This window comes from Bos taurus, chromosome 16 (assembly GCF_002263795.3).
Source record: "Bos taurus isolate L1 Dominette 01449 registration number 42190680 breed Hereford chromosome 16, ARS-UCD2.0, whole genome shotgun sequence".
NCBI lineage: Eukaryota > Metazoa > Chordata > Mammalia > Artiodactyla > Bovidae > Bos > Bos taurus.
Window position 1 is genome coordinate 13,153,642 of NC_037343.1, and position 25,901 is coordinate 13,179,542.

The following is a 25,901-nucleotide window of genomic DNA, read 5'->3' on the forward strand; positions in this document are numbered from 1 at the left end:
CTAATCTGTTGTTAGATTTATTCAGTAGTGTTTAAAATCTCAGTTCAAGAAATTTGATATTTTTACAGTTTGCATTTTTCTCTTCATTATGTTCTTTTTCTTCTAAGTACTTGAACATATTTAAAATATACCTTTATTGAAGTTCTTTTCTGAAAATTTGTCTCTGTGGTTCTGGGTCTGATTTTATACTGATTTTTCTCCTAAAAGCATATTTTCCCACTCTTTCAAATGTTGAGTAATTATTTATTGGTGCTGAACATTTTGAATTTTATAATAAGTATCAGGACTTTGTTAGTCTTTATTTAATGATTTTAGAGTTGGTGTTGGTTTGGCAGTTACCTCAGTATCAAGTTTGTCCTTAAAGACTTTTATTTAAACTTTGTTATGGTGAGCCTAGAATAGCCTTAATTACTAAGATACAAGGATTCTTAAATTTCAGATGAATTCTCAGGGTGTTCATTAAAGCTTTTCTATTCTGGATGTTAAGTACTCGAATGTCCCTTAGCCCTGTGTGAGCTCTGAAAATTAACTTATATCTTATGATTGGTATCCTTTGTCAATACCCATAGTGTTTTATCCTGCATATAAGCTGCTTGGTGTTCAGCCAGGCTCAAAGGTACAAAGCTACAAACTTCTTGAGATCTTTCTAGTGCTTAGTCTTGCAAATTTCACCTCTCTTTCGTTCACTGAATGTAGACCACTATTTCCTCAACTCGGAATAGTACTTTTTTGTTCTATTTAAAGAATAGCCCTGTAAACTTGGTCTCTAAATGAGAGTTACATTTCTTCCCTGCACTGAAGTCTTTAAAGAAGGCAGTTGAAGTTGTATGGTCCACTTCATCTGTTTTGTGTTAAAAATCACATATCTATGTTGCCTATTGTCAGTGTCTGAAAACAGTTGTATTATATATTTTTCCAGTTTTCAAGTTGTTTATGGTAAGACATGTGTTATATCAGTTAATCTATCATGATTAAGGCCATCTTTGTGATAAATGTATGTCTGCTTCTTATTGTTTAGTTGCTAAGTTGTGTCTGACTCTTTGGGACCCCATGGACTGTAGCCCCCCAGGTTCCTCTGTCCATGAGATTTCCCAGGTGAGAATACTAGAGTGGGTTGGCATTTCCTTCTCCAGGGGATCTTCCCCACCCAGGGTTCAAACCCATGTCTTCTGCATTGGCAGGCAGATTCTTTACCACTGAGTCACCAGAGAAGCCCATATATCTTGTTACATTACTGAATTCCATTATTGGTATTATTGCTCATAAAATTACTTACAGTTTTTCAGTTAGTTTTCTTTAATCTCTCAATAAACAGATTCTTTATAAATATTAGTTTCAATGACCCTTTACTAACTGTTATACTCTCATTTATTTTTCAGCCTAATATTATTGTTTTATAACTTCAATATAGAAAGTTGATAGTTAGAATCTTTGTCTTTTTTCCCTTGCCATAAGGAGAAATTAAGACCCACTAAAATGAGGCTCAGACTTATCTTTTGTGAATATGTGCATTTATATGATTATGTTCCTTATTCTCATCTTTTCTTAGTATAACTTCGCAAGGAACTTCATACATTTCTTTGCTTATTTTCACATGAAATTAGTTTTCTTATATTGTTAGAAACTAAAGCTAAGAAAGCTTAGCTTTTGCTTATCTAATTTCAATAATTATCATGATGGTAATATTGGTATTATCATTCTGAGACTGCTTTTAAAAATGGAGCACATGTATACCTGTGATGGATTCATTTTGATATTTGGCAAAACTAATACAAGTATGTAAAGTTAAAAAAAAAAGAATAATTAGTTGATGTTTTTATTTACCATTCTTTGTGTCCTTGAGAAGAATTTTTAGTGCAGAATAAGGGACACACAGATGCAATAAGGAAGAGTTTAATTAAAATCTCATTAGTCTTGAAGTCTGATTTTATCAGTATAAGTTTAGGAAGTTGTTACTCGGTTGATTACATTGCATGGAGTTGGGATATATATTTTTCCTACCTATAAATATTTCCTACCTCTTTACACTGCAAAGACCTAGATACAATGACTAATGCTTTAGTAAAGAGACTCAGATTGTGGTCTTGAAATGTCACTTCTCACTAAAAGCAATCTAGGTTTAGTGGAGACATTGCTGAGGTCTGAGGCAGGAAATGTACAAGCTGAGCCTGGCAAATCTTGTTATTATCAATTAGAAAGTTAGCTGTCAAAGGCTAGTGGAGTCAGTCAAAATTATTCAAGGGCCAACTTTGCTAGTCTTCTACTAATCAAAATGAGACCATTTCAATTTCAATAATATTAATAACTAGAATGGATGAAATAGATCAAACTTATTTATATCTATGGGTGCATAGTGATATTTTAAGAGAATTGTGTACTTTCAGAGGATTATAGAAATTAACCCATTAAATTGAAAACTGGTTAATAAAGGGAGAAATTAAGCAGTTATCCTACATTTCTTATTAACTCTACCAGGGTAATCAGACAGTCAGTGAGAGGAAGTATTTCTTTATTAAAAAATTCTAACAAACAAGTAAAAGTGAAATAATACTACTAAAATCTCAGTTTTTTAAAAACATCAACAAACGATTAGATAAGGTGTTAAATTACAATGGTTGCTAGGATCTCAGAAAGAGACAAGCAGACATCATGTGCTTCCAATAGCTGTGACATATTCTACTTACAGTAGAGATCAAATCTGAGTTTGACCCAGTCTCTGGACTCAGCTGCCCACCTGCAGGCATGACAGCTAAACTCTAAGGAAAAGATAGAGCGTGAAATAAGGGGGTGGAGGTGGGGGGTAGGACTGTCTCTTTCATTCAACTGTACACCAAATGAAAAATAAACAGTCGAATATGTCTTCTCAAATAAAGGACTAATTGCCCAATTAGTTCTACCTAAAAGTCTGTTTGATGTTATCAAGGAGACACCCATGTTTTACTACCAATCAGGTACTCAAAATCAAACACTATTGGTACTTTACTAGCCATTTTGAGAGTAAACTGTATCACAGCATGAGGTAAGGGAGCTCTGAAAGAACTTACATTCCCCAAAACTAATCAAATCTACCTTTCCATAATTCTCCCTGAACTACTCTCAATCAGAGCAGCTGGGTTATTTTTCAACCCAGCAACACAGTGTGACTTCTGGCTCTCACTAGTTCTTCCAAAATTCTTTTTATCCTCATTTGAAAATCAAAATATTATTACTGCTACTTATAATCATAAAACAAAATTAAGTTGAAAACAAATTCCTTGACTGACTCTAGTGCAAAAGGGAAAAATTACAAACATTCCTAACATATCCACAGTGAAAATATTACATTGGGTTTATTGGGGAAACACAGAAAAGCAGCAAAGCATACAGGATTTTCAACATTTGTGTTATTCCACATAAGAGGATGCCTGCCATGGGATTCCACCTGCAGTGCAGGAGCCACAGGAGACATGGGTTTGATTCCTCAGTCTAGAAGATCCCCTGGAGGAGGAAATGGCAACCCACTCCAGTATTTTTGCCTAGGAAATCCCAAAGACAGAGGAGCCTGTTGGGCTATAGTCCATGGGGTCGCAAAGAGTTGGACACAGCTGAAGTGGCTAAGCACACACACACACACAAACTAGATATTTCACAGAAGGACTCTTAGAGTGAAGTCTCTCTTCACTCACTCAAAATATGTATAGGAAAGGAGGACAGATGGCATCTGTGTGTCAACGGGAGAATCGTAGTTGTGGAAATGCCAGAGTTCACGCCTCTTCCACTGAGCTAACTCACAACTGCTATGCTAAATTATTTGTGAGCTAGAAGAAGAGGAGGAAATGACCCCTGAGTCCATCCAGGATCGTCTCTACTTATTCCCTTTTAACCTGAAGAATTCCCATAATAGAGCTTTACATATTTGTTGTTGTTTAGTCACTAAGTTGAGTCCAGCTCTTTGCAACCCCATGGACTGTAGCCCACCAGGCTCCTCTGTCCATGGAATTTTCCAGGAAAGAATACTGGAATGGGTTGCCATTTCCTGTTCCAGGGGATCTTCCCCACCCAGGCGTCAAACCCCGTCTCTTGCATCTCCTGCATTAGCAGGTTGGTTCTTTGCCACCCACTTCCATACAAAATAAAAGGCTCCACTCAGCTTCATATGAGCCCTGTCCACCTTTTCAGTCTTTTCTTCTCCCCTTCAACCTTCTGTCCTTTTAACCCCCAACTGTACAGTATTCTAGCCATTCTTACAATGGATCCTGATATTTTCCAAAACCTAGGCTTTCTGCTGTCAGTAAAAATATTCAAAGACTTTGAAAAGGGGAAAAGAATTACTGAGTAACTTGTCCAGTTACCCCTTTGGAGTTATCTTCCCTTCTCATTATCTTTGAGGTATTTGACAGTTCCGTTAATTGTTGGACACTGATAGTAACACCCATGCTTCTGTTTCACATAAATGCAGGTTAGCCCAGTTGAGTTGCATTTCATTACTGCCCTATGGATATTGATTAATTTTGTATCTATGTGTAAATCATTTTAGCATTCCTAATAACCAACCAATATGTGCGTGTCTTGAATTCTTTTTTGAGCCACCAGTAACATCTTCCTTATTTCTTCACTAATTAGTGAGTTAAATGAAATGTTGCTGCTGCTGCTACTGCTGCTAAGTCGTGTCTGACTCTGTGCGACCCCATAGACGGCAGCCCACCAGGCTCCCCCGTCCCTGGGATTCTCCAGGCAAGAATACTGGAGTGGGTTGCCATTTCCTTCTCCAATGGATATTGATTAGTTTTATATCTATGTGTAAATCATTTTAGCATTCCTGATAACCAACCAATATGTGTGTGTCTTGAATTCTTTTTTGAGCCACCAGTAACATCTTCCTTATTTCTTCACTAATTAGTGAGTTAAATGAAATGTTAGATACATACTAATATTTACATTTGTATGAGTCATGATTTTACCTGTTAAAAAATATCTTAAAAAAAAATAATTGGTCCCTTCTTTCTAAATGGTTCCATCCTCTATTCCTTTTGAAAACTGTGGTTAACCTTTAAATATTAAGCTGAAATGTTGGATTTGCTGTCCTTCAAAACCACTTACAACTTAACTGGGGAAAATTGAACACCCCATCCACTGGAGTTCTCTGTACCTAATACATAATTTCATGATAAGAACTGAAGATTCCATTGCTCATTTTGTCACCATTGTCATTTTGTTTTTCTACTTGATTCTAGCCTTTGATTATAGGGAAACTTTCTTATTCATTGTTGTAAATGTAGCACACAGCTTTCTGCCAGGAACACACTGAGATTTTATTACATACTGTAATAAAAAAGGGAGAAAATGGCACAAAACAAATGTATATTGTAAAGGATTATTAAAATGTTAACACTCTTGGAACCACTACTCAGGAGAAAAAATCATATTTTGCCAGCTACCTGGAAGCCGCATCCATGTGTCTGACCATGATTACAAGTTCTCTGTCTCCCCATGAGTAACTATGGCCCTGAATTTCATACTGACAACTTCATTTATTTTTAGTTTTATAACCCAGCATACTTTGATATTTATCTTTTCCCTTTTTAAGCTTAATATGAGTTTTAAGTCTCTTTTACTACGTCCCTCATCAATCCTCTTCTTCCCTTAAAATTTAACTATTGAAAAACTGGGATGCAGTTTCTCCCATTATCTAGACTTTGATGACTGCACATTCATGGTGCAGTGCAAACAAGTTCCTCTGCTTCTGAATGATACTTGCAAGTATGATGAATACTTCAGGAATTAAAGGTATAACTATCAATATCTATGGTCAAAGCTACACACATTATAATTGTATGATAAATTACCTCCTACTATATCCAAGGACTTGCCAAAATGAGAATTTAGTTTTATATGCTGACTGAAGTTATTTTTATTTCCCTTTCATATTGCAATGTATTTTAATTTTTATGTCATTGTCAAATATAAAGCTTAATTCAATAAATTCAAAAGGATTAAAGAACTTGCCTTTATAAATTAATATAATCAAAGCTGTGGATGAATGCAACCCATAATTAAGAGAATCAAGAATGAGAAAAATGACAGTGAACATGACTTGTTCACTGTCAGCATATTACGGGCAGAGTTGAAACTGGGATCTGGTTTTTATAACTCTCAGACCTTCCCCAGGCTCATCTGTAAGTGGGTAAAAGCTCTGGGCTGGGAAAATGCTCTGCTCACATTCTATGTATAGCATCCCTCTCTTTGGTTGTGACTTGACTACTGCAAGGTTCCTTTTCCTCTCCCACAAAGGCTTTAACCTTAAAGTGAATAAAAGCTACCATTAGTCTGCCTCTCTTCCAGGCTCTAGTCCCAGGACAATTTTCTGCTTTATTATCATGCAGTTCAATGATGTCCTTCCCCACCTGCTGTCCTGTAAAGTTTTCTTTTCTAATACTTAATTGCTAGTTTTTCTAAGACTCAAATAATATATTGAAGTTTTAAAATTTGGTCAGAAGTTTACTTTTTTAGTAAGCTGTTTAATTTGAAAGGATTATAGATTCATAGAAATGTTACAAAAATAATAAGGGAGTTGCCATATATTCTTCCCTTATTTTCTGCCACTATTAACATCTTACATAATCCTGGTGCATTTGTCAAAGCTAATAACACAAGTGTTAATTTTGGTGAATTCCCAGAAGTTGAGTGGAGGCTAGTGTGAGGGCAAAAAGTTCCTGGGAACTGCAAACTTAGGGGGACACCATATTTTATAGGCTTTCCTTCCAGTAACCCCACTACGTTTTTATGGTAAAGTTCAAGAAAATTCCCCTCTTCCCCTCTTGTCTTTGGCAGGGGGAAGAAAACAGTAACCATTATCCATCATGATCAATGCCTTCTCCATATCAAAGACCTACTTTCTGGTAGAAAAGATTTTGCCAAATCTATTCTTAAACTTTATCCAGATGAAGGAACAAAACTCACTTCAGCCTTCCTATCTCACTTGAGGGGTGGAAAAACACAGGTGTCTAGGAGCCAGGCTTTAAGGAAGTATATTTGGTAGTGCTGCAGCCAGGGAAAGGTGTAGGGGCCTGAATGCAAAGAACACTGGAAAAACACTTGTGAAGGTCCAGCCTCCAAGACACAGGCACATCAAATGATTGAGACTTAATTAGAAGATCCTAGAATGTCCCCTCCTCCACTTAGCACCACACCAACACAGCTCCCGGCTTGGGTAGAATGCTGCTGCTAAGTCGCTTCAGTCGTGTCCAACCCTGTGTGACCCCATAGACGGCAGCCCACCAGGCTCCCCTGTCCCTGGGATTCTCCAGGCAAGAACACTGGAGTGGGTTGCCATTTCCTTCTCCAATGCATGAAAGTGAAAAGTGAAAGTGAAGTCGTTTAGTCGTGTCTGACTCTTAGCAACCCCATGGACTGCAGCCTACCAGGGTCCTCCGTCCATGGGATTTTCCAGGCAAGAGTACTAGAGTGGGGTGCCATTGCCTTCTCCATTGGGTAGAATAAACGTGCACTATAAATGAAAGAACTAAAATACAGACTCTATGAACAGGGATACTTAGGGAAGTCTGAAGTCAAGGGAGGAGATCAAAGCAAGGACATTGGAAAAACTTCAATTAGAATATCCTATTGTCTCCTTATATGAGAAGTTGCATGTGATTTTCTCCTATAAAGAAGAAAAGCTTTTGGTGGGCAGGGACCACATTGCACCATCTTGGCATGTTCTGCATTGGTAATAGGTTGTCAGCAAGGTTTTTTGAATGAAGAATTAGGTAAACAAGACAAGCATGTGTTCACATTATGGGAATATATATGGGACTGACAATAAATCCAGAGACTTAAAATCTTGATGTTTAATATATTTTTTATTGAAATATCAACTTACAAAAGTTGGTATTTCTCCTAATTCACATGGTTTCCATTTTCTATAGATGAGTGGCTAAATCAGGGAGGCCAGTAATGATTAAGTATATATTATAGTTGTAGGCATCTCTGTTGGAAATTTCCACATAATTTTGTTTTTACTTTCATGAACATTTCATGCTGAGTCCTGGAGTGTTTTACTGTTTTTGTAATGAAATTCCCTCCCAACTCCGAATGGTCCATATTCACTCATACCACTCTTTCTTTCTTTGTGTTTCTTACTTTTATTTTACTGAATTAGGAATGCAGCATTTACCGAAAAAAAAAAAAAAAAAGATACAAATGGTGCAGCCACCCAAGGACCAAGACAGTAGCTTCTTCAGTAAGCTGCCTTGCAAACCTCAATATAAATTCCCCCTAATTGAAAAAGCCAGATTCCAGTTCTTTTATCAAAAAGTGCTGGCAGCTGTTGTCAGGAGCCTTCAGATAGAGATCCCTTACCCCACTGCCAGCACAAGAGAGAGAGAAAAGACGGGAGAGAAACTTTTAGAAACTGCAGAGAAAACGCCACGTTCCTCCTGTTGAGTGGGGTCCTGAGCTTCGGGTGTCTGAAAAGGAACTGGGCAGAGTGGGGAAGGGATGTTTTCTGGTCAACTTGACAAATCCCATACCAGGTACGAGTTTTTTCCTCAAGATTCTTTCTCCACCTTTTCTTCTCTCCATATAATCTTCCTCTGACTGAGAGCTTTTTTTTTTTCGTCAGTACTATGTGGGCCTATTTCGGAAGCTGCGGTATTATCTTGGAGGGTCGGGGGGGTGGTCCGTGAACGAGTTGGGTGGTCACAGTGAGAACTCCTGGGGCTGCTCCGTCCAGATACACACTGGGCATCCAGCTGTAATTCTTCCACGTTGACACTGGAAACAGAAACTGACTCTACAACACAGAGGCGTCCCCACTATTGCCGAAGTGTTCAGTTCAGTTCACTTCAGTCGCTCAGTCGTGTCCGACTCTTCGCGACCCCATGAATCGCAGCACGCCAGGCCTCCCTGTCCCTCACCAACTCCCGGAGTTCACTCGGACTCACGTCCACCGGGTCAGTGATGCCATCCAGCCATCTCATCCTCTGTCCCCTTCTCCTCCTGCCCCCAATCCCTCCCAGCATCAGAGTCTTTTCCAATGAGTCAACTCTTTGCATGAGGTGGCCAAAGTACTGGAGTTTCAGCTTCAGCATCATTCCCTCCAAAGAAATCCCAGGGCTGATCTCCTTCAGAATGGACTGGTTGGATCTCCTTGCAGTCCAAGGGACTCTCAAGAGTCTTCTCCAACACCACAGTTCAGAAGCATCAATTCTTTGGCGCTCAGCCTTCTTCACAGTCCAACTCTCACATCCATACATGACCACAGGAAAAACCATAGCCTTGACTAGACGAACCTTTGTTGGCAAAGTAATGTCTCTGCTTTTGAATATGCTATCAAGGTTGGTCATAACTTTCCTTCCAAGCAGTAAGTGTCTTTTAATTTCATGGCTGCAGTTACCATCTGCAGTGATTTTGGAGCCCCAAAAAATAAAGTCTGACACTGTTTCCACTGTTTCCATTGTTTCCCCATCTATTTCCCATAAAGTGATGGGACCAGATGCCATGATCTTTAAAGCCACACAGGCTCTCCTCGGGCACCAGGGTAGGTCTCACTCTGAGACGTGGAGCCCAGGAGTCAGGTTCATCGTCTGGGTCGACGTGGGGTCAGTGGATGCTCTGTGGTGGGAGTGGGAGCGCTGGGCGCTGAGACTGGAGACCTGAGTCACCTCACAAGTGCTCTTTTTCGAGAGGTAGGGACAGCCAGTGTTTGGGTAATGTGTTTACATTTCCTCTGTGGTCTTGACTGAACAAGCTCATGTTTATTAGTGAATTACCTCTGACTCCGAGTTTCCTTCCAGATAAATATCTCCTCATTTTTAGGAAATGTGTGAAAGCAATGAGAAACAGCCTCAATGAACGCCTTCTTTGGTTATAGTTTTACTGTGCTCGTTGAACCCAGCAGCATTCATACCTGTATTTCCTGAGCATTGGTCAAAAAAGGCGGTTGGCTTGATTTATGTTATTGAATACTAGAATATAGATGCTGAAATGAGGTATGTGTAGTGCTGGTTGAAACATTGAAGACAACTTATAAACAAAATACCATTGTATGGGGGAGGGTGGTGGGAGAGAGAGAGAGAGAGAGAGAGAGAGAGAGAGAGAGAGAGAGAGAGAGAGAGAAACACACAGTCTTCAGAAATCCAGCTTAACACATTATTGACCAGAGAGGTATTAGTATGTCTTTTGTTACCCAAACATTATTGACTAGAGACATTTCAATATCACCTACATAAATCACTGGCCACAGGTGTTAGTTTGTGGAAAAATCCCTGCGTCAATAATTAGTTAAGGTATTGCTTATTGGGTTCCTAATGAAAGCAGGAGACCCTCAAATTCTTGGTGACTAGGTTTTATCCTTAGGACAGAAATAAAACTCCGTATAACACGTAAATTATGTGTCTTGTATTTTAAACCACTTTTTCATAATGTGTTTCAATATGGTTCACGTGAAGTTCATAAACATGATTTAAATATCAAAATGTAACATTTTCCTTCCAACTTTGTCCAAGTTCAAGAAACTGAGAGAAATAGTATTTCAAGTGACTTTAGTGTTTGGCTCACTGGAAAGTTAGGTTTTTGAGCACGGATGGTACATCAGCCTTTTTTTATGACCAGATAAAATATTCTCTCAGGCCCTCTGATGCTCTTGGTACTTTTTCTGTGAGCATCAGGCAAACTTGGGCTCTTAAGCACCTTGTTTGCCTTGAGGCTGAGACAGATGTGTTCCTGACAGAAGACACAGGGAGGAAGCACCCTGGTTTTGAGCACATAAACTAGACTCCTGGTTTATTATCAGTCTCTTAAGTTTGATTGTAGAAGTTCAGCTTTTAGAGCCCAATTGACTGGGACTGCACTGTCATACTTGGGCTCCTGACGAAATGCTATTGGACCTGGGATTGAAATTACCCTGTCATTTTGAGAGGCTCTGTCAGAGTGACCTGCTCACCTCCCTCTGAGCTGGCTCCTTCATTTTTTCAAAACAGGCGGTTCTTCTGTGTTTTTTCTTTGTTGGTTAATCCATTGAGAGACAAATTCAAATATAGATCAAATGACTGGACATTTCTAACCTTGAGTCTGTGGATTTTTTTTTAATCTTAAAAATTATTGGAGCATAATGGATTTCCAATATTGTGTTAGTTTCAGGTGTACAGCAAAGTGGATCAGTTGTATGTCTATATATATCCACTCTTTTTTTAGGTTCTTTCTCCATTTGTCCAGTACAGAGTATTGAATAGAGTTCCCTGTGCTATACATCATGTTCTTACAAGTTATCTATTTTATGTATAGCAATGTGTATATGTTAGTCCCAGTCTTCCAGTTTATACCGTCACTGCTTATACCCTGGTAACCATAAGTTTGTTTTCTATATCCATGGCTGGATCTTTTTAATAGCAGAATTATAGTTGCTTAGAGCTTACACAGCCTTTTCCAGAATAAATTGTTCGTATCCTTTCTAACTTTATTCCACCCTCCCAGGAATTTCTTCACCCACAGAGTCCCTGGATCTCCTATGGGTAACTCACACTTGCCCATGAATCATGTGGTCTCATTAGTGGCTCTGCCCACCTCTGCAGAGTCAACAGAGTGATGAGCAAAGTAGAGACCATGTGGTCCCTAAGTGGCCTGTATTGAACCCTCTTGGTCCGGTGCTTTGCTCACTACTATTTGTCAGCTTGATGTGCCGGTCGAGATTTCTGCCTCATTCCTACTGGCACAAATGTTCTTTTCTGAGGAAAAGCAGGAATCCCTTCCCATTATATCATGTTTAGCTCCACAGCAAAAGTCATTTTGCTTCAGCAGTTATATTAGGAAAGGGTTAACCTAATTCATTGTTATTTCACTTGAATTCTTTTTGTGTTCATGAGAATTTACATATTTGCCAGGTGCATATGCCTTAGCAAACTCAGTTTCCTGTTGATTCTGTACCAAATTACCACAGACTTAGCGGCTTACAACAACGCAAATTTATTATCTTATGGTTCTGGAGGTTGGAAGTCCAAGATGTGTCTCACTGGGCTAAAATTAGTCAACAGGGTCGTGTTCCTTTCTGGAAGATCTAGGAGTAAATTCATTTTCCTGCTTTTTCCAGCTTCGAGAAGCTGCTCATGACTTCCTCCAAAGCTGCAATGTCTGGTTGAGTTTTTCTCCCATGGCGTCACTTGTCACCAAGTTGTGTCTGACTCTTTGTGACTCTATGGACTGCAGCCTGGCAGGCTTTCCTGTTCTTCACTGCCCACACTGAAGTTTGCTCATGTTGATGTCCACTGAGTCAGTGATGCTATCTAACCATCTCATCCTCTGACACCCTCTTGTTTTGCCATCACTTTAAAGCTGATGTTTCTGTTTCCCTCTTCCATGTTTAAGGGAGCTTGTGATTACATTGGTTCCACTTGGATAATCCATATTAATCTCCCTATTTTAAGTCAGTTGCTTTGTAATTTTAATTCCTTCTGCTATAATTCCTCTTTGCAGTGTATAATATATCCACAAGTTCTGGAGAGCAGGGCCTGGATATCTTTGAAAGGCCATTATTCTGCTAACCACACATATATTCATTACAACTAAAGACCAGGAAACAGAATAAGGGTAAAATTCGATCATTCTGATAGTTGAGAGTTTGGTTTGATGACAATAGTTAATTTTAAAGATAAATGTTATTTGAGTCCACATATATTGTTCAAATAGTTTTCTTCTGTGGTCTCTCCAACTGATACCTAAATTTTAGAGTTTAGATCTCTAATAAAAATGTAAATGTGGAAAGGAAAATTCTTTGGACTCCACAATCCATTCATGTCTTTCACCTCACTTCTGGTAAAAAGGTAGTTCTTTCAATATAATGATATACTATTTTCTAAGTCCCAGTCAAAATGAATGATAAATACTGTGAAATTGGAAATATAAATACTTTTTCCATTAGTAGCAAACCTTCCAATGTTTTTCAAGTATTGTGAACGTAAAGTTTTTTTTTTTTTCCTTAGGATATCAGTATAATTTTACACTAAGGCAGTTGGGATACTTTCAGCAGTTGTGGATTGAGAAGTACCATAACAAAGTCTATTATGGTTTTACTAATGCTTTAAGATAAGTATGCACATTATTCATTATGACACACAGATATTTTACTGGCAGTGGAACATATATGTGTATGATATTCTATGTATTTATTTTATATACCTGTTCGTGCATGTGTACTAAGTCGCTTCACTTGTGTCCGACTCTTTGTGACCCTCTGGACTCTAGCCCACCAGGCTCCCCGTCCATGGGATTCTCCAGGCAAGAACACTGGAGTGGGTTGCCACACCCTCCGCCAGAGGATCTTCCTGACCCAGGTATTGAACCTGTGGCTCATATGTCTCCTGCACTGCAGGCGGGTTCTTTACCACTAGTGCCACCTGGGAAGCCCAAAGTGTTAGTCACTCAATCGTGTCTGACTCTTTGTGACCTCATGGACTGTAGCCCACCAGGCTCCTCTGTCCATGGAATTCTCCAGGCAAGAATACTGGAGTGGGTCGATGTGCCTTTCTCCAGGGGATCTTTCTGACCCAGGGAATCTGCATTTCAGGCAGATTCTTTACCGTCTGAGCCACCAGGGAAGCCCCATGCACTGTTCACAGGCCCCTTATAACAACTGTGCAATTCAGAAACCTGGTTAAACCCAGATGGCAAGCTGCTTACTAAAAGTCAGAAACCTCTCAAATCTGTCTTCTTAGTCTTCATCAACAGCAAAAATTTTAATTCAGCTATTTTAGAGTACTGCAAAATACAGTTGCTTCACTTTTGCCACTTTTGACAATTAAAATTGAGAACCTGAAATCTACAAAAAAAAGTGTTGGAAATTCTGAAATAGAAATGTGTAAATAAATTGATTTTTCATCCCTATCTCTAGTAGTTGCCTAGTATAAAATATGTAATTTAAAATTATTTAATGTACAGAATTAAGATATGCTTATTAAATACTACTTGATAATTTAACCCACAGTCTCTCAGAACAAATTCTAAAAACTCTTGAGCCAGATGCATATTCAAATTTTATTCCGATTTAAGACTTTAAGAAGCAGGATGCTTATTTATGATAAAGTGAAGAATATCTCACTTTATCTAATATTAGAATATTAGAAGAATATTCTAATAATATTAAACTCTCTGCCTAAAACCTGAAGTACATTGTTTCACTGAGTGGTTGTCTGTGCTTCAGAGATCACTGTGTTTTATGGAACGATAATTGGAAAAAACTTTTAGAAAGATAAAAAGAAAACATTTGATGAGATACATAAATACTATGCACTAGAATATTTATTAGAAAAAGTAAGTAAAAATTTTAAACAATAATTAAAAAAATTTCCTATTGGCTTATTGATAATTAATGTGGAAAATAAATCACGTACCTAAAAATAATTGCTTAAATGAGATTGTGGAAAATTTAGCTTAGTAAATTGAAAAAGTCAATTTAAAATTATATAGTTTGGCTAACAAATCTTTTCACCTTGTCTCATTCATTTTACTAGATAATATTTTTAGAAGCTTTATCTCTCAGTTAAGATTTGGTTAAGAACTCCTAAGTTTTTAAATAGTTCCTCAGGTTTATTTAGATGATGTATTTAAACTTGTTATTAATGGAATATATGTTGGATGTTTACTGCAAGCTTTTCTGTTCAGATGACTGTGGTATAAATTTACTCTAAAATAACTCTTGATCCAGATTTAAGATTATCAGGAGCCCAGCAATGCAGAAATGACATTAACAATGTATAATTCCATGATAGTTAAAATTTTCTCAAATCTGATGGAGAGGAGGGATTATATGCCAGTAAAATAAGTAAAAGACATTGGCATATTTCCATTGCTAGGGGCTAAGGACACAGAACATTTACAGGTTAAATGGGGCATACATTTTAGTTTATGTGCCCATTATAGCCACTGTTGACAGGAAACAGGATGCACACAGTGGGAAACATGACTTGCAGAGTCACTGGAGGCTGGTTCTCTGAAATTTACTGAGTCTACTGCCATTAACAGCCTGTGTAAGTAGGAGCCTGCACAAAGTATTTTGGTTTTATTTACATAGCTAAACAGTGTATTAAGAATTGATCATTTATCATTCAAGTTTTATAAATAACCATTGAATCTTTTATTAAGAGTACTAATCTATAAAAAATGGTGATACCTAGCCTGAACATACTATTTTTCCATGAGGTATTAAATAAATTTTTAAAGTAAATTTCTGGTACATTAGGAAATCTACATTGGTAAGTTAGAAATCATATGATATTTAGGAATGCTGTGATGGGAATCTTTTATTGCTGTTGCTTTTGTAAATGTTACTGTTTGAGAGAGACTTTTAAGTTCTTACTTTCAAAGCTAGATGTAGACAAGAGCATGGATTAGTTTAGATTATATATCAAGGTCTCTAACAAAATAACACATCATGTTTTCTAATGGTTAGATGTGACTGTTTGATATTTAATTCTAAAGAAGCAATGATGGATAGTTGAAAAGAACATAGTATAGTTTCAATCCATCCTGGGCTCACGCGTTGCGAGCTCTGTTACCTTCAGGTCGCTTTGCCTTATTCTGCTTCAGTTTGCTCATTTTATAAATGATGATAATAGTAGCACGTACTTCAAGAGGTTGTCTTGAGGATTAAATGGGTTAATATGCATAAAGCACTTAAAACATTGCCTGACATCTTCTAAGTGCTTTTGAAAAGGTGTTTACATATTTATTATTATACACCGGCCACTGTGCTGGAGTCTGGAAGAGGAGTGCGGTCTGGGCCCTGTTCTCTGAGAGCTCACACTGCGGTGTGGGAGGCGGGGCTACCCAGATCACCTCCGTGCCACGTGTTCAGCTTCTGTGTGAGATCCATGCCAGTTGCTATGGCAGAAGCTTGACTGTGGGTTTCTCAAATAGAATATCTGAGCTGCTTCTTGAAACTAAGAAATTGTCCAATCGAAAGAGCTGGGGAAGGGCATTTCATTTAGAAAATAGCTTGAAAGCAGACACAGAAGGGTGGGATAAAATTATGCAGGGAACGTCTAGTAATTCTATTTCAGAAAGCTTAATCGCAGGGCCTATCTATACCTACGGATGTCCCTCGCTCCCCCTGCCGCTGCTTTGGTTTATTCAAAGGAAATCAAATGATTTTATATTGGTCATAGACCCTGCAAACCAGTACAGTACTTTCCACTTATCTTAAGCACATCTGGGAAGAAGGATGTGGGAACAGGTATTTTACTTGAGAAATGACCCCAGGAAGCACAAATGAAAAAGTACTGAAAAAGAAACAGAAAGAAAGAAGTGCAAATGAGGTGTGTGTTAATAAGTGGGTTTCTATTTTGGGAATTGAGGGCTCAATCTTATTAGTGATCCTCTGAAAAGACATGTAGAACATATTTCTGAATCATTCCAGGGGAAAATGGAGAGATGGGTGTTTATTTATCAACTTTCACCCCTGCACATACAGCATTAGTTGAAGGTTTTATTTTGGAGCCTTTAGTCTGCAAGCTCTTGTGGGGCTGGAATTAACTCTCATGAAGAGGAGAGAGATGCAGTGTTTAGAATAGAATGGTATCAGCACACCAAGAACTGTCTTCTGCAGCTTCAGGTGAGTTTCAGGGGGAGACTTAGAAGTTAGGAAGGAGGGACCAGCTGAGGGAACACAGTCAGGTGAGCTGTCAGCCCTCTGAAGACTTGATTCTGTGGCCCCTGGTAACAAGAATGAGGCAGAGGCTGACTGGAGACTTGAGATAAAGGTGAAGTAGGGAGAGGAGAAATATTGAGCATCTCACAGACCATGTAATGCTGGCACTTTATCTTTTATTATTAAGTTCTTTAAAATGGTTTTCATAGAATGTGAAGTATTTGAATTTGCATTTTGGGTTGCTGTCTTAGGTTGTAAACATTATCCTTAACTGGAAAATAACATAAATGTATCTGATTTGTTGAACACGGTTTAAAATGTGTCTTGCCCACAAGTGGAGATCTGGGATTTAGCAAAAAAAAAAGATTGTGTTATAATTTAATTCAAGCTAATTAAATTATAAAACCATTAAATTATTTGAACATGTTTTAAGTTGGTGAAAAAGTAAGTAAATTGCAGTATTTTTATAGTATAGAGTACAAAATTCTATCAATCTTCTCATGATGTCACATGTTGGATCAGAATGTAAAAATGCACCACCATATTAAAGAATGTTATGCATAGTAACTGATGAATGCAAGCAATTTACCTTTTAAGTTTTATTATTTATTTATGCCATTTTATTTATGTTTTTCCAGCTTTATTGAAATATAATTGACATGTTGTGTAAGTGTACGATGTACAACATGTTGATTAAATAAGAGTGGAGCTATCACTTCAAGATATTGATTTCATTTTCTTTGGCTCTGTACCTAGAAGTGGGATTACTAATCATAACCATGTGCTATTTTAGATACAAGTTTTAGGATCAAAGAGTTGTATAATATTCATGCTAGGTGTATTCCTATTTGTCCCCACTCAGTGGGCGTACTCAGAGAAGTGAATGATAGAGCTTTAATTGCTTATTTCTGCATAGTATAGCATCAGTTACAGAGTTTTGTATTGACTTATGTTAACAACTTTGTAGAACTAATGAATAATTGCATTTACAGTGATTATTAAACAAAAGAATAATTTGCAGGGTATGATCAAGTTACTTTAATTCACTGTTTCAAATTTCTACTGATAATCCCTTTTATATTATATTGTGACTGTTTCATGAAAGTTCTAATATTGCTTTGTGATCTTAAATCCTTTGACAGAGATCACTCTATCTATATTTCCCATCGGCAGTTTTTAACATGCACATTAACCACATTGAATAATTTTGTAAGATGGAGTTAATTTACCTGGTGAGTTCACACATAAATCCAGTAGAATAAGGCTAAATTTACCACATTGGTGGTATAGTGTGAGCATAGCTGCCTTGCAAGCAGTTGACTTGGGTTCAACTCCCACCCAATGCAGTAGGCCAACCTTTGGGCTTCCCTGGTGTCTGAGCTGGTAAAGAATCTGCCTGTAATGTGGGAGACCTGGGTTCGATCTCTGGATTGGAAAGATCCCCTGGAGAAGGGAACAACTGCCTGTTCCAGTATTCTGGCCTGGAGAATTTCACGGGCTACAGTCCATGGTGTTGCAAAGAGTCAGACACAACTAAATGACGTTCACTTTCACAATATATTTAGCTATATCAGAATGGATATATATTTGATTATGTTAAGTTTAAGTTCTAAAATAACAGCTCTTGAATTCCTAGAAAAAATGTTAGTCCACTTAAATGTGCATGTGCGGTGTGTGTACACGTATTGTTTTTGAAGTATTTGTTAATATGTATATCTACAGAGAGATACATAGAGATACTTAGCCAAAGATACTTCACTTTTCGGCTATTTCTCACAGTTTAAAAAACCCTAACTAGGTACTGTTTTCACTGATTAATTGTTGAGAGCCAACTAAATGTTATACTTTGTCCAGGAAAGATGTACATTTTCGAAATTCCCATAACATAGAGGAAGAAACTGCTGAGTCTGCCAACCCAGAGACACTCCACGTCGCTGAAATATAGAATGGACAGCTGCCAGAATGTCAGGACTCAGGTAGCTTAGCATGGTCCCTGATGTTATTTTTACGGGAAGGAAAAGAGATTCCTTATAAAGATTCCTTATAAAGATTCCTTCTTTCAGCAATCTCAGGGCAATTAACTGCATAGGCAAAGTTTAAGTGTAGTTTCTTTATGTATATAAAATAATGTAAAGGCCTTTGTTATACAAACAGCACACAGATTGCAGTGGCAGTGTGTTGTGGACAAAACATAAAAGGAATCTCACTAAGCTGTAGTGTTTCCCAGGCATGTGATTTATCATCTGCACTGTGCTATCCTAATGACAAACAAAAGCATCTAAACTACCTTAAATTGTTCACGTAGTTATTTTAAACAATACAACTGCTTGTCTTTTCTTTGTCATTGTTGGACAAATTAAAACTTAATATGGAGTGGAATTTTTCTGTAATACATTTCCTTAGTACCCACGTGCTTAGATTCAAAGATGATAACTACTGCACAGCCTATGATTCTATTCCACTCCATTTTCTCTGACTCATTCAAGGTTTCTTAATTATTTTTATAAGAGGCTTTACTGGTTTTAGTCTGATATAAGTAATTTGTAATTTTAGTGGGAAGTTGGGAATTTTATGAATATATCGCTTGTGTGTAATCTATGTCTACTTTCACTCAGATCAGTATTTACTGAGCTTGGTCTGCTCTGTTCATCTTCCTGTAGTAAAACCATCCCTACCCTACCTTTTGTTCATTAAATGTTCAAGATACATCTCACCTATCTACTAATTGATTATATGAAATATGCTCAATATATGCACCTTTATCTATATATTGATTTTCTATAATTCCTGAACCCCAGGATTATCTTTTTCTTAGAGCAGGATGCCACAATGTTACCTTCTGTGCAGTCCATCTGGGAGAGCAGAGGGGAGCCCCTAGGATGGTTGGAAAAGGAAAACAGGGACTCTTGTAGAATATATACATACCACATTAACACTAAATGATAGACAATATTGATTGTGGTAAGATGCGTTTACCTTGTAGTTGTTACATATTAAAGTTGCAAAAGGAAGAGTTCATCTTTGTTCCTTCCTCTCCCACCTGGAATTTTTAAAGCTGTTTGTACCCTTCTAGAGGGAGCTTCCTAGGTGGCTCAGTGGTAAAGAATCCACCTGCCAATGCAGGAGACACAAGAGATGCAGGTTCAATCCCAGGGTCAGGGAGATCCCCTGGAAGAGGAAATGGCAACCCACTCCAGTATTCTTGCCTAGAAGTCTCATGGACAGAGGAGTCTGGCGAGCTACAGTCCATAGGGTCACAAAGAGTCAGATGCAACTGAGGATGCATACATGCACCCTTCCAGAACATAATGGGACAAACTGACCTGGCTTGAGACTGAGAAACAGAACAAGTCAGATTCTGGGGGAAGGTTAGAGGAGTTAAGAGGCTTAGGGTATCCTGAAGAAAGTGGAGAACTGAAAGAGTGAGACACATACTCTGGGTTCTCTTTTGCATCAATTGGAAAGACAGATTAAAAAAAAAAAAACTGGTAGGCAAACATTTATACATGTGGTGTATGTGTATATTATTAAAAATAGAGATAAAGGAGACATTGCATTTGTACATCAATGGTATGCCAGTCATTTGCATATACTTTCACATTTACTCTTCAAATAAATTTGAAAGAAAGGCACTACTGTCAGCTCCAGTTTGCAGATGAGCAGTGGGCTGAAAGAGGTTATATAGCTACCCTGTACAGGCTCCCCACTAAAGGGGTGAGAATTCCCACACCAGTCTCTCCAGCTCAATTAATTGCTTGAATTCAAACTCTTAGAAAGAATTTTTTTGGTAGATAAACTTAAAGTTATTAAAATTTTCTTATGTTATAAAAGTGTTATTTTCCTAAAGGCAATAATTTTAATTTTCTTCCTTTTCCCCAAATCCCACTCCATTCAGATCTATTTCATTTGTACCAATGAAATTGCCAATGTGCTTTTGCTAGTCTAGCATGTTTAAATGCAAGTTAAATGACTTGGAATTAAAAGATATTCATGAACATTTCCTGAGGTATTTTAAAATTGCATAAGCTCTCAGTTCTTTATGGATTTGTGAGAAGGTATCATATTCACCAAGCTGTGCTGTTTTTGGAAAACAAAAAATCTCTTCCCTCTCACCTTCTTCTCACATTAAAAAAAAAAAAAAAAAGGCAGATCTCTTTAAAGACTACCATTGTCAGCTTATGTCCTGTCTTTACAAACTTCTATGGAAAGTGCTGAAGAAAGCAAGAATGATACTTGGATAAATCCTATATGTAATAATCAAGTGTATTTGCTTCTTAGCACTCTCATAGAATCCAAGGGCTGCCTCTAATTGCCATCTTCTGATGGTTACAGATCCTGACAAGGAAAGTCATGTTCAAATACCCATCCAATTTAAGAAATTCAACTTATTTCCAGATTTTGTTATTTAAACCCTTCATAAGAGTTTTTAATAGCAGAAATTAAAACAGTTAATCAAAACAAAGCTAATTCAAAACAAAGTTAATCGTAAATGTGTACACAGCTTTGATACTTGGCTGTATAAAATTTTTAAGCAGTAATATTTACTTTCCTAGACAACCAAACTTAGTCTTTTTTGAACTAAACTTCCTAATCACTTTCAAACTAATACTCACTTTAGTCAATACCCAAGTAAATGTTTGGCTCTGTTTGTAACATGTGGCTATATGACACCAATGATTTAGTCTTTTGGGATTGATGGTGTGACTTTTTCCATCTTATCTCAGAACAGTGAAGATTCCAATTTGTAGCATGCTGTAAGCAAGATCAGCTACAAAATTAGTGGAGCCCAGTACAAAATAAAATTAAGTGCTTTGTGTTGAAAAATGATTAAGAATTTCAAGATAGCAACATCACAGCATTAAACCAAGTGTGGGGACTTTCTCAGCACTGGGCCCCGTATGACTGCATAAGTCACACACCCAGGGAACCAGTCCTGGCTATAAAAGTTCATATGCTTGTTGCCTTGCTCCTTCTGGTAATAGTCTAGATTCCAGGTAGCCTGTAAATAGACATATTGAAAAAGTGGTGGATATACTACATCTGCCTCCAAGTAAAGATTAAGTAGATACTCCTTTCTTATTTTAAGGATGTCTATGAAACATACCTCATAGTCAGTAAACTCTCAGAACTGGTAGTAGGAAGAACTAAAACACTATGATCTATCAAACTTATTTTGAAATTTAATACTTTAAAAAATGACTAGATGCAGAATGCCTTTATGAAAATGTCTACTTTTTGTCATTATACTAATAAATCTTTCTAGGATTCTCTTCAAAATGAATATCTCATTTTCTCATAGCTCAGACTGGCCACACAGATACTTTTTTCTATCAGAGTGTACCTGATGCCTGCATTGAAGGTTATTAGTCTTTATCTTGAATCCCCCTCTTATCTGGTGTGTCCCACTGTGTATTCTTCATGTGCATAAATCATATGAATAGATCATTTGAATTACTTATTCCAAACTAGTGGTTCTTGGTATGTTGATTACTTCTTATTACATAATTAATATATTTAGTCTAAAGCAAAACAGAACATTTGGGACATGAAAAGTGAATAAATTATCCATATTTTTCCTACTTTGAGTTATCAGATTTTACTATTGGAATATGCTTCATGTTTTCCTCTATCATTTAAAAAAGGAAAGTATATATTTCTATAAATGTTTTCTATTAACAATGAACAAGAGACATCTTTTTAGGCCAATAAATATAGTTTTATGTCATTTTAAATATTTGTATTATAGTCTATTATCTAATTGTAGTGGAATTTATATACCTTACCTCTTCTGCTGAAGAGTAGGGACTGTGATCCTTTTCCAAGCCTTTCTCTCAGTCTTTCTGATCAGGCTGTCATTATATCTTATCTTACAGCTCTAGCAGGGCCTTTTTAACTACCGTTTAGTTTGTAAGAAAGTCATTGCATTGTTTTTTAACTTCATTTTCTCTTTGGATATAATACTATTTCTCCTTCTTGTCTCAACTGTGACTCATTCCTGCTCCAAGTCCTGTTCCTCATCACTGACCCTGCGGGCAATTTTCAACCTCCTGTATACTGACTTCATGAAGGATGCCTTGATACCTAAGGGGTCATGTAGCTGCATACAATAATAGTATTTTTATGAAAATCTCAATACACAATCATTTCTTATTTAGTGTTATCTATTCTTTCATGCTCTAGGCCATCAGTAGCTGTCATTACATACATCTCTAGTGCTGCTTATTTGTGGGCTTCCATATAGATTGTCAGTGTAGACAAGTTCAATTAACATTGCTGCATGCTATGAGAATTTACCCCATCCTTTCAGATTTGGAGTTTCTACTTGAAACCACTGTTTCCTATTTTGTCCAGTTTCTGAACTTGTCCCCTTCATCTGTCACAACCATCAATCACAAAAGTCTCTCTTTGTGGCTCCAAGTCAGCTGCTCTGAATGATCTCTTTGCAAAGTTTTCAGTACCCCCCATCATGATTTGTATGTATGCTATGTGGTCTGTATTTCATGGTATTCCACCCTAGCTACCCTCATTATTTGATGAAAAATCTAACCTCAGTGTTATTTTTAAATGGCAGATGATTGCCTTTCAGTTTACTGTCATTTTGAGGTATTTCTTAGGTCTGTGCAAAATGAAATTTTGTGTATGCAACATAAACTATACTCTGCAAAATACACTCTTAAATTTGATGAAACTATAGCAGAAATTGTTATGTAATAAGTAAAAAAATCTCATGTTGATAAAGATATTCTTCTTTAATAAATATCTTCTATGTAATGCTTAAAGTATTTTTTAATACTAGGAAAAGTTTTGTTCTTAAGTTTTTTATGAAATTTTGCTATATCAAAAAGGAGTGCTTCCCACTTCCTTCTCTCTTTGATCCAAATCATTTCACTAGTAATTCATTCATTAATTCATTTAACAACTTTCCAGCAGGGCTTTTTTATATAGATACATTGCTAAATTATATAATAATGTATCTGTTTGATAAGTATTTATTCAGTGTCCATTTTTAATCCTTGTCCATTCTCCATCCTTGGTATATGTCAGTGAAAAAAATGACAGGCCAAAAACCCCCTCCATATGTTAAAAGAGAGAAATGTGAAGCAAACAGAAATAATTTTAGAGAATGAAGACTGTCAAGGAGTGTAATCAGGGAGATGGGGCACTTAAATAGGCAGGGAATGCATTTCTTAAAAAATGATATTTAAGCTGAGAAGAAATGAGTCATGCACATGTCCAGATAAAAACACCCAAGCAGAGGGAACAGCAAGAGTAAAGGCCCAGTGAGCATGGCAGATCATTAGCTGAGGCTCAGGTACAAGGAGGAAGTAATGTGACATTGCAACAATAAGTGAAAAAAAAAAAAAAAAAGCTTAAGAAATTAACTCATGCTGTGAATCAAGATAGAGATGCGGATGACAGGATGAGGTCAAGTAGAAAACACAGATCTTTGGGGTTGATAAGGCCAAAAATTGAGAAACCAGGATATTGGGCAGATCATCTTCATGGGAATTATATTCTGTAAGAATGCTGACAAGGGCCGTGGTGGAGATGTATATCCGAATTATATCTGACTGTTAAACCAGAGATCCCAAAGTTTCCACTTACATCCCATAGCAGAACGTTGTCATGCTGCTGCACTGCAGAACAGAAGTGTTCTTGTGCTAAGAAGGAAGGAGAGTACAGTGTTCAGGAGGTTATGGTAAGTCCTTGTCTGATTGTCTTTACTATTAAGTATGAACCTTCAAAGAGTCCTTTACCCTTTATCTTTAGGCTAAAGGAAAAAAAAAATAAAGTATTGGTTTGTGTCATGATACAGTTTTCTCTGTGCTTCAGAGCTAGTGACTGAAATGTGGTAATTGACACAATACCTGTTTGATAAACAGATGAATCAATGAAAAAGAATTAGACAATTGCTTATCAAGCATTAAAAACATTTCTCCTTCAAGCTTCCAGTACTCTAGTAGTTCATATTACAGTGTTTCTACAGTCCACATGCACAGAGGATAGCTTGGTGCAGTGGATAGAGCACAGACAGACAGGGTTAAATGCTAGCTGTATTATTAACTTGTGGTAGGACCAAAGGCAACTTCTTTGACCTCAGAGAGGTTGACTTTCCTTTCCTTCCATATTCCAGATCCATGCTTTACACCCAAACTAGTAAGTAAAGTCAATAAACCTAAAATATTGCTTTCTCACATGACTGGTTTTGAAGCTGTGTAGAGCTATCTCAAATATTTGTTTCCTTCAAGATAGTGATTTCTACACATCTTTCTAGCTGTTGGCTATGTGGGGGTCAACAATTGGATGACTTAGTATTCTCAGAAATATGACAGTATTGCAGTTCACAGCCTCCTGTGGTTCAACAAAGTCATAAGGCTAGTTCTATTCAGTGGGTTATCAGAAGTCAACTGTGGGCTAGGCATTGAGTGGCAGGATAAGATGCTAAGAAATTCTTATCTTCTTAGGTAGAAATCTAAGATGACTCTCAAAATTCCTCCCTACTGCACCTTCCATATGTAATCCTCTCTCCCTTGAAGTGGACAATCTGTCAACAAGATGGGATATCATTCCTGAGATTAGGTTACATTATATGCCAAAGTTGGAAGATTTTTGCAGATTTTAGGGACTCAAATTATTCTGCATGGATTTGATTTAATCATTTGATCCCTTAAAAGAGAAATTCTGCTGACCTACCGAAGTGAATTGCCATATTGTCTGTGAAAGAGGCATGTGGCAAAGGACTGTGTTGTGCTTAGGGTGTGAGATCAGACTCTGGCTAGCAGTCACCAATTGCAAGATGACCTCTGTCATACATCCACAAGGTGATGAATTCAGCTGACAACCATGTGATTTTGAAGAGGACCTTGAGTTCTGTCAGAAATGTAGGCCAGGTAACACTATGATTACCATTTTGTGATACCTCAAGCAAGAGATCAAGCTAGATTGTTCCCAGACCCTGACTAAAAAACAATGAGATAATAAATGGTGTTGTTTAAGTGATGTTTTACATCACTGAGTTTGTGGTAATTTTTTTTTAAAAAAGCAGTATAAAACCAATATATAAGGAAAGATACAAAAGCAGCAATATTTTAAGAAGTTTCTTTGGCAAACTAGTTTCTTGCATGAATATTATGTGTAGAGTACTCTTGCCAAATCACCATGTACTTATAAGCAGTCAAAAACTAAAACTCTTGTTTTCATCAAGTATTGAAATTTAGGAGTTCACTTCTCTTTTGTATTTTCTTTTTCTTCATCCATAGCCTATACTAGCCTATCCTCACTGATA

The 25,901-nt window shown here is 37.2% G+C and overlaps 1 long non-coding RNA gene and 1 pseudogene across 2 annotated transcripts in view; one reads left to right on the forward strand and one right to left on the reverse strand.

Annotated features, from left to right (window-relative positions):
* The window catches only part of LOC107133223 (uncharacterized), a 175,795-nt gene that overhangs the window by 5,955 nt on the left and 143,939 nt on the right, over positions 1–25,901 (forward strand). Inside the window, exon 1 of one of the 2 annotated variants that reach the window (XR_009490821.1) lies at positions 15,842–16,579. The exons of the other annotated variant lie outside the window; for it this stretch is intronic. This is a non-coding gene — a long non-coding RNA (uncharacterized lncRNA). Of the gene's footprint in view, positions 1–15,841; positions 16,580–25,901 lie in introns of those variants that run through there. 2 annotated transcript variants of the gene reach the window in all.
* LOC112441804 (BCL2/adenovirus E1B 19 kDa protein-interacting protein 3-like) lies at positions 7,857–10,945 on the reverse strand (annotated as a pseudogene).